Source organism: Typopeltis vanoorti, chromosome 21 (genome assembly GCF_054136105.1).
Source record: "Typopeltis vanoorti isolate ZY-2024b chromosome 21, IOZ_Tvanoo_1.0, whole genome shotgun sequence".
Classification (NCBI taxonomy): Eukaryota; Metazoa; Arthropoda; class Arachnida; order Uropygi; family Thelyphonidae; genus Typopeltis; species Typopeltis vanoorti.
The window spans coordinates 40,003,262-40,011,424 of NC_143569.1; positions in this window are offsets into that span (position 1 = coordinate 40,003,262).

An 8,163-nucleotide genomic window follows, 5' to 3' on the forward strand; every position below is an offset into this window, starting at 1 on the left:
TTCTGGTTACTCTATAGGTTGGGCTGTAGTAATGTTTTAACATGACTGTGTAGTGGCATAAGTGTTTCACATTAAATATTTTGTGTTTTGTCTGTGCTTCCTGCATAAGTGTTGGTTGTTCCCAGAATATCATTTTTACCATTTTATCTTGAAACCATTGTAGCCTGTTAAGTCTGTAGGCTGCGCAGAATGCGAGTGATGTGATTGCATATCTTAAAATGGTTTCACATAATGCTTTATAGATTAGTATTTTTATGTGGGCTGGGGCAATGTCTTTTAATCTGTATAGCTTGCTTGCTATTATCCTAAGCTTGGTATGTAGGTAGTTTGTATGGCTATTCCAAGTTTGATCAGCATCGAAGTGAAGTCCGAGATAGCATGTTGTTTTCACCTGTGTGATGATTGTGGTTTTAGGTTCTGCGCTTTGGGTATAGGAGGATGAATGTCGGATAGTGAGATATTTAGATTCTATGGGCAGGGTTTAGGAGTTTTTGAATATCATTAGCTTTGTTTTTCCAGGGTTTATATATATGCCGTTTTCGGTTAACCAGTTAGTAATTTTTTTGATGTCGTGTTGCATATTTGTGTAAGCGATGTTTGATTGTTGTGAATGGATATTATGGGCGTGTCGTCTGCGTACTGGAAGATTTTACTTTTTAGGGGAAGATGGCTTATGTCGTGTGTGTATATGTTAAATAAAATGGGAATAATAATAATAATAATAATAATAATAATAATAATAATAATAATAATAATAATAATTAAACTTAAAAAAAAAGGTTTTTACTTACTGATTATAATGACAAAATAAATCAATCAGAAAATAGAAATTAACTTTACTTAAATGTATTTTAATGAGACCTCGATTGTCAAACGCTACTAATTTGTCTATTTTTGCTTCAGTTGTGCTACTCAATGCTATTATTTTCTGTTTCACATGCTTTACATCATCCTTGGAATTATCACTACTTTCATGTGTTCTTTTTGAACTACCAGGTGTATTTGTATTTAGGAAATCAAAGAATGTTCTTTGTTTGCTCATTTTATAAGGGTGTAAATTTTAAGAATTAACAAATCAGTATTACAGCATTGAAAGTTTCGAAAAGTAATTGTGCTCAAATAGTACTTAACAGCATCAATTTCTATGCATTCGTACTAGTTTTGTTTATAACTTCAGAGATTCACTTCTATCACACATACATACGTCCAGTAATCAGGTGTCACGACTAGCAGTGTTGACTGCAGCGGAAATTCGACTTATGGCGCCACCACAAAAGAAATTACTACATTAAATTGCATAATACAGAATACTAAAACAAAACGATACAAGTTTAAAACAAAGTAAAATAAAGAGCAAAAAATAATTATTTTAAGAGATTTCAAAAACTAGAAACTTTCTATAAATTTTCCGCGTACCCCTGGGGGGGCCCGGTCCCCCCGGTTAAGAATCACTGGGCTAACTCACCTTCAACTGAAAAAGTTCATCTAGAGATTCCTCTTCTCATCACGATAATCGAACTCACGTCGTTTCCAATCGAACGGCAGAATGATAGATTTTCATTAAAATATATATCTACATCCTTGATAGCTCCTATAAAGAGCAGAATAAGAGGTCATCCCTGGAAGTTGAGTAAAAGTATGGTTAGTGAGGATCAGATTTTTTTTTTTTTTTTTTTTCACTTGGAGAGTTCTGAATGAGCAAAATGGGTTGTCAGAGTCGGTTGTTAGTGCTTTATCTGATGATCGATTCAAGGAAAGATATAATAAATTGTGGATCTCCCACAATGAGTCTTTAGACTCCATGGAGGTACTCGTACAATAATAATAATAATAATAATAATAATAATAATAATAATAATAATAATAATAATAATAATTCAAAATTAAGTGGATATTGAATACCACATTATTTCTTAGCCGAATAAGAAACTCAAAGATACAAAATCTGAGTTTCATGTCGAATATAACAAACTACAGGGTGTTCGGGATAAATTTGACAGTTTCGTAAGGAAAAAGAAAATCTTCTTTGTATCTATTAAATTTAATGAATTGACAAAAAAACATTACAGGCAGAGTTAATTACAATACTATCAACAAGATTTACTCAAAATAACCACCATTAGCATCGATCACAGCTTCAATTCTGCTTCGGAACCTCGAACAAGCTGATGCTACAGTCTCCCTGGGAATGGCCGCAAAAACTGTTTTAATTTTATCCATTAACTGGGCTTTTGTATTACTGGAAGTGCGATTGGTGTCTTTTTCAACTGCGCCCCATACAAAATAATCCATGGGGTTAAAGTCTGGGGAGTTTGGAGGCCAAACATTTGGACTGGTGAAGTCGTAGAAATTTTCAGACAACCATTTTTGACTTTTCCCAGAGGTGTGGCAAGGGGCCGAATCCTGCTGCCATACATACGGCCTACCATTGCCTACCCTTGTTATCCAGGGCTTGATTACAGTTAACAACTCCACGAACAAAGCCCGAATTCCAATGCCAGGGTTCTTCAACACCTGTTCCTGCAGATTTGCGAGGAATTCTGCTGTACGAACGCAATCAGATCGTCTGCTAGGGATCTTTCTTCTTGCTACATCCTCGTAGTCACCATTGCAAGTCTCTAGTTCATGCCTGATTGTTTTTACTGTATTCAGGGAGCATTGGGCAGCAGTCGTAATATCCTTATTTTGATGGCGGGCACGAATCATCATGATACAAGTTATTCTCTTCCATGATTCAGGTGGGTTCCAGCTATCCATCCTTTCTGACATCTTGTATGTGAATGAAGAAGGGTCCAAACTTTTAAATGAAGAGAAGTGTGTGTTAATACATGTAACTTACGGAAAAATATAATTAATTATAAATATGTCAAATTTATCCCGAACACCCTGTATATAAAGTTCGGTGAGTCCAAGCGTAAGCCAATACCTTGCAGTGCAATGCCAGGGCAACTCGTAGTAAAGGTGGAGCAAGCTCCGATCGCAGTCCTTAATATTTTCCTGTAATGTAAAACACAGCTCCTAGGAGATGTATTACTGTTCTACATTATGAGAGGTCACTACCCAGACCGGTTTCACTGAATAAGTAAAGCCATCTCTAAAAATTAGGACGATCCCTAGACCACTCCATAGTGGCCGAAAGACTGTCCAACTCAGCGTTGTTCAACTCAGTGACAGGCTCACCTCGTCACCAAGAAGAACTTCTCAGTGTTGGCTCTACCCAGTGGTAGGCCATAATCTCAGTGGTGGTCCTACTCAGAGACAGGCAAAAACCTACCACAAGAAGAGCCTTTCATGCATCCAAGAACTTTTTAAGTAAAGTCCTCTCTAAAAATTAGACGATCGCGAAAGATCGCCCAACTCAGCTTTGTTCCATTCAGTGACAGGCCCACTCCATCACCAAGAGGAACTTCTCAGCATTGGCTCTACCAAGTGGCAGGCTCACTCCACCACAAGACAGAGCCATAATCTCAGTGGTGGCCCCACTTAGAGACAGGCAAAAACCTACCCCAAGCAGAGCCTCTCATGCATCCCCCTATTGAAGTAAAGCTGACTCTAAAAATTAGACGATCCCAAAAGATCGCCCAACTCAGCGTTGTTCCACTCAGAGACAGGTAAAAACCAATCCCAAGCAGAGCCTCTCATGCATCAAGATTCTACTATTTAAGTAAAGTCCTCTCTAAAAATTAGATGACCCGAAATATCGCCCAACTCAGTGTTGTTCCACTCAGTGACTGGCTCACCCTGTCACCGAGAAGAACTTCTCAGCATTGGCTCTACTTAGAGACAGGCAAAAACTTTCCCCAAGCAGAGCCTCTCATGCATCAAGATTCTAACCCCTCATCAGTGAGTAGGTAGACCTAGATGTAACAACAACTAGATGTAACAACACCTGGCATTGCACTACCAGGTGTTGGCTAACGCTTGGACTCGCCGAACTTTCTTGCCGAATATAGTTTTCAATATTCGGCATAAAACTCTTAGATTATATTTCCTATCTTTGAGTTTCTTATTCGGCTAAGAAATAATGTGGTATTCAATATCCACTTAATTTTGAATAATTTTACTGCGCCGAATGAAGCCTGTTGGCTCTTATTTCAATAATAATAATAATAATAATAATAATAATAATAATAATAATGAAAAATTGGTCCAGTTTGATTTGGAAATAGAAATGCAAAAAAGAAAAAAAAACATTTATGCAGAGGTGCACAAAGCAACCAAGCAAGGTCCATTAAGTAAAACTCCATCTGTAATTGTATCCATTAGGTAAAACTGAATCTGTAATTGATTCCTTTTTGGGGATGGGGGTTAGGGGATGATTCACCCTTTCATTTCATTTTTGAGCAAAAGAGAGAGAGAGAAGCATTTTGATAACTAATGTGATAAAATAATATCGTCATTATGGTCATTCAGGGTTATTTGAGCCCTCTCTGGTTCTAAAATCAGATACGGCAATAATTAATCAACAAAAAGTAGGACACAAATAGGAATTATATCAAACAGTAAAAATTCTGTCCATTCATGAGGACTGAGTGCCAGTTAGTTTTATGACCTATAATAAAATATAATAATTAGCTAAAGGAGTAGCAAGGCCTTTTAATCTTATCTAGCTTTTGGTAACTGAGTGGGCATCTCAATCTACCAGTAGTCAATCAGAGATAGCTGACCCATGACTATCACTAATTATAAGCAACATCCGATGAAGAGACGAGCAAACACGTGCTGCCCTCTCTTGGTACCTAACAGGATATGTTACTGTCTGAAATAATGTGGATTCTACGGTCGATTTTCTTGAGTTTACGGGAGAAAAAATTGCTTGTCCATGCCAGAGATTGACTAACTCGGGAACTGGTCGAAGATAGGCTTAGAAAAAGTTCTTCCACTTGATGACTAGACTTGAACTAAAGTCTAGTCATTGACTGGAAAGTCTTTGGGTGGCCTACCACAGAGGATGCAAGGACCACTTCCAATCAGCTTCACTGGTTTTATGACATAGTTAAGTAAAATTTGAAAGTTTGTTTTATATTTTAATAAGCTTTTTTTGATCAATGAATGTTCTAATATGTATGCTAAAAGATGCAACAAAAATTGCAGTTTGCTCAATCTTCCAATGGCTTTTCATAGTTGCAAATCTAGAGTAACTCTCAAAAATGTTTCAAAGTTTTATTTGGTCCCCTAAATAACTTTTTTTTTTTTGGTTTGCAAATCAGTCATGATTCATTTTTGGTTTCAAATCAGTAATGTTTCATTTTTTTATTTTCAAAAATCAGGCATTTTTTTCATAGAAGAAAGGCTTTAAGGTGAATTTGGCATACATTCCAATACATGTAATAAACTAAACTCACACAAAACAAGGATTCCACTTATGACCTACAACACAGAACAGACTACAAAATAGAAAAAAAGCGTACTCAAAACATCTGTAGAATCCATCTGTAGAAAACATTAATTTGTCTGAAAATGCAAATAAATCAAAAAAGCACAGATCTTGTACTATTCATTTCTTATGAAAGAATCAGAAACTGGACAATCTAGAAATAAGCAATACTGAATTTTAAAATGCTCAAGAATTGTGTAGTCTGTGGATCTTCCAAATAAAAAACTTTCGTAATATGCTAGGCAGGGTGAAGAATCTCCCTTCTAGCATATCTGATAAAATAGCTCACTTCTTTCGAAATTATCCAGCTTGTCTCTCCCACACAGACTTTTTTGGAAATAGATGGGAAGCAGGTCCATTTTTCACTGATAATAAGTTCAAGCCACCATTATAATTAATTAAAGCATTTTAAAAACATTTTAACCGAAGTAGACTAGATAAGAAATCTAGGAGTGATAGCGGACAAGGATCTGAAATTCAGAGGCCACATTGCACAAGTTGTGAAGGCATCTCATCAGAAAATGGCAATGATGTGGAGGACCCTGGCATGCGGAAATAGAGAGTTTATGATTTCATTGTATAAGGCCTTGATCGGATCTAATGTGGATTATTGTGCATATATTTGGTCGCCGGGTTTTCATGTTGACAAAGATATGTTAGAAAGGGTCCAGAGAAGATTCATAAAGGTAGTCAGTGGTCTTTGGAATGTAGCGTATGAGGACAGATTGAGAGAATGTAAGTTGCGGATCCTCTTGAATAGGAGGAAGAGGGAGAATATGATTGAGACATATAAACTGGTCAGGGGTTGTTATCAGGTAGACATGGAAGAAATTTTTTCATAGAATTGGAGAGGGAAGTAGAAGAAGAGACCATTGCTGGAAACTGTATAAGGAAGGGTGTGAGTAAAGGAGTGAGAAGTAGGTTCTTTGCATGGAGGGTGGTTGGTGAGTGAAATGCATTGTCTAAGTGTGTTATGGATGTGGACACATTGAATCAGTTTAAGATGCGGTTGGATGAGCACTGCATGGAATAGTGAGTACCTCCCATGACGAGTCTCTGACTCCATGGAAGTCAGATGTTGATAATAATAATAAGAAGAATAAGAACAGTTAAATAACTGCCGCGATCTCTACATCTTAAAGACCTAAAACTCATATTTTTGTATATAATCGCAGCAATTTTTAGAATTCTAGTCAATTTTTGAGATGTAGGTTTAAAAGTCCAACTTTTTGGAGGAAAAAATTCACCTTGTCTTTGCCAAAGATTGACTAACTTGAGAACCGGCCAAATGTAGCTAAGAAACTGTTTCGCTAATCAGTGACTAGAACCAAAGAGTTCTAGTATCATTGCACGGATGAAGCATTTTTGGAAGCAAATGCTGTTCCATAGACACTATATATATATATATATATATATATATATATATATATATATATTAGGATAACCAAGCAATTTTATATGCTTGGTTATTTTAGCTCCTAATCCCAAGTGTGCAAACAATTAAGTTTGCGCCTGAAACAAAGTTCAAGTCTAAAGATGGTACAACACCAGGGCAGCTCATTGTAAAGGTGGTTAAAGCTTTGATCACTATTCTTAGTATTTTCCCATAATGTAAAGCACATCTCACTAGAAGATGTATACTGCAATGCATTATGGGTGGGGTCACTACCCAGACCGGTTTCGACCTTTTTTGAGGTCTCCTCAGTGAGTAGCTAGACCCTAAATACCAAGGTTTTAGTAATACAAAGCCTTATCAACTTTAATTATATAAGTTGCAACAAGGTGTATTAAGTTTTAATAAAAATCTCTGGAGGAGATATTGATGGGAATAAATTTTTAACTTGGGTATATTGTATATTAGGATAACCAAGCAATTTTATATGCTTGGTTATTTTAGCTCCTAATCCCAAGTGTGCAAACAATTAAGTTTGCGCCTGAAACAAAGTTCAAGTCTAAAGATGGTACAACACCAGGGCAGCTCATTGTAAAGGTGGTTAAAGCTTTGATCACTATTCTTAGTATTTTCCCATAATGTAAAGCACATCTCACTAGAAGATGTATACTGCAATGCATTATGGGTGGGGTCACTACCCAGACCGGTTTCGACCTTTTTTGAGGTCTCCTCAGTGAGTAGCTAGACCCTAAATACCAAGGTTTTAGTAATACAAAGCCTTATCAACTTTAATTATATAAGTTGCAACAAGGTGTATTAAGTTTTAATAAAAATCTCTGGAGGAGATATTGATGGGAATAAATTTTTAACTTGGGTATATTGTATATTAGGATAACCAAGCAATTTTATATGCTTGGTTATTTTAGCTCCTAATCCCAAGTGTGCAAACAATTAAGTTTGCGCCTGAAACAAAGTTCAAGTCTAAAGATGGTACAACACCAGGGCAGCTCATTGTAAAGGTGGTTAAAGCTTTGATCACTATTCTTAGTATTTTCCCATAATGTAAAGCACATCTCACTAGAAGATGTATACTGCAATGCATTATGGGTGGGGTCACTACCCAGACCGGTTTCGACCTTTTTTGAGGTCTCCTCAGTGAGTAGCTAGACCCTAAATACCAAGGTTTTAGTAATACAAAGCCTTATATGTTTATATATAAGGCTTTGTATATACAAAGCTTTAGATGTTTAAAGTTAAGTTCAAGTCTATTTGATGTTATCCAAGTGTAAGCAAACAAAGTTTGCGCCTGAAGTATCTTCAAAAATGAGGCAACTCGTGGTAAATGTGGACCAAGCTCTGTCTGGCTCCCACAGACGAGACTTCAATAAAGGTC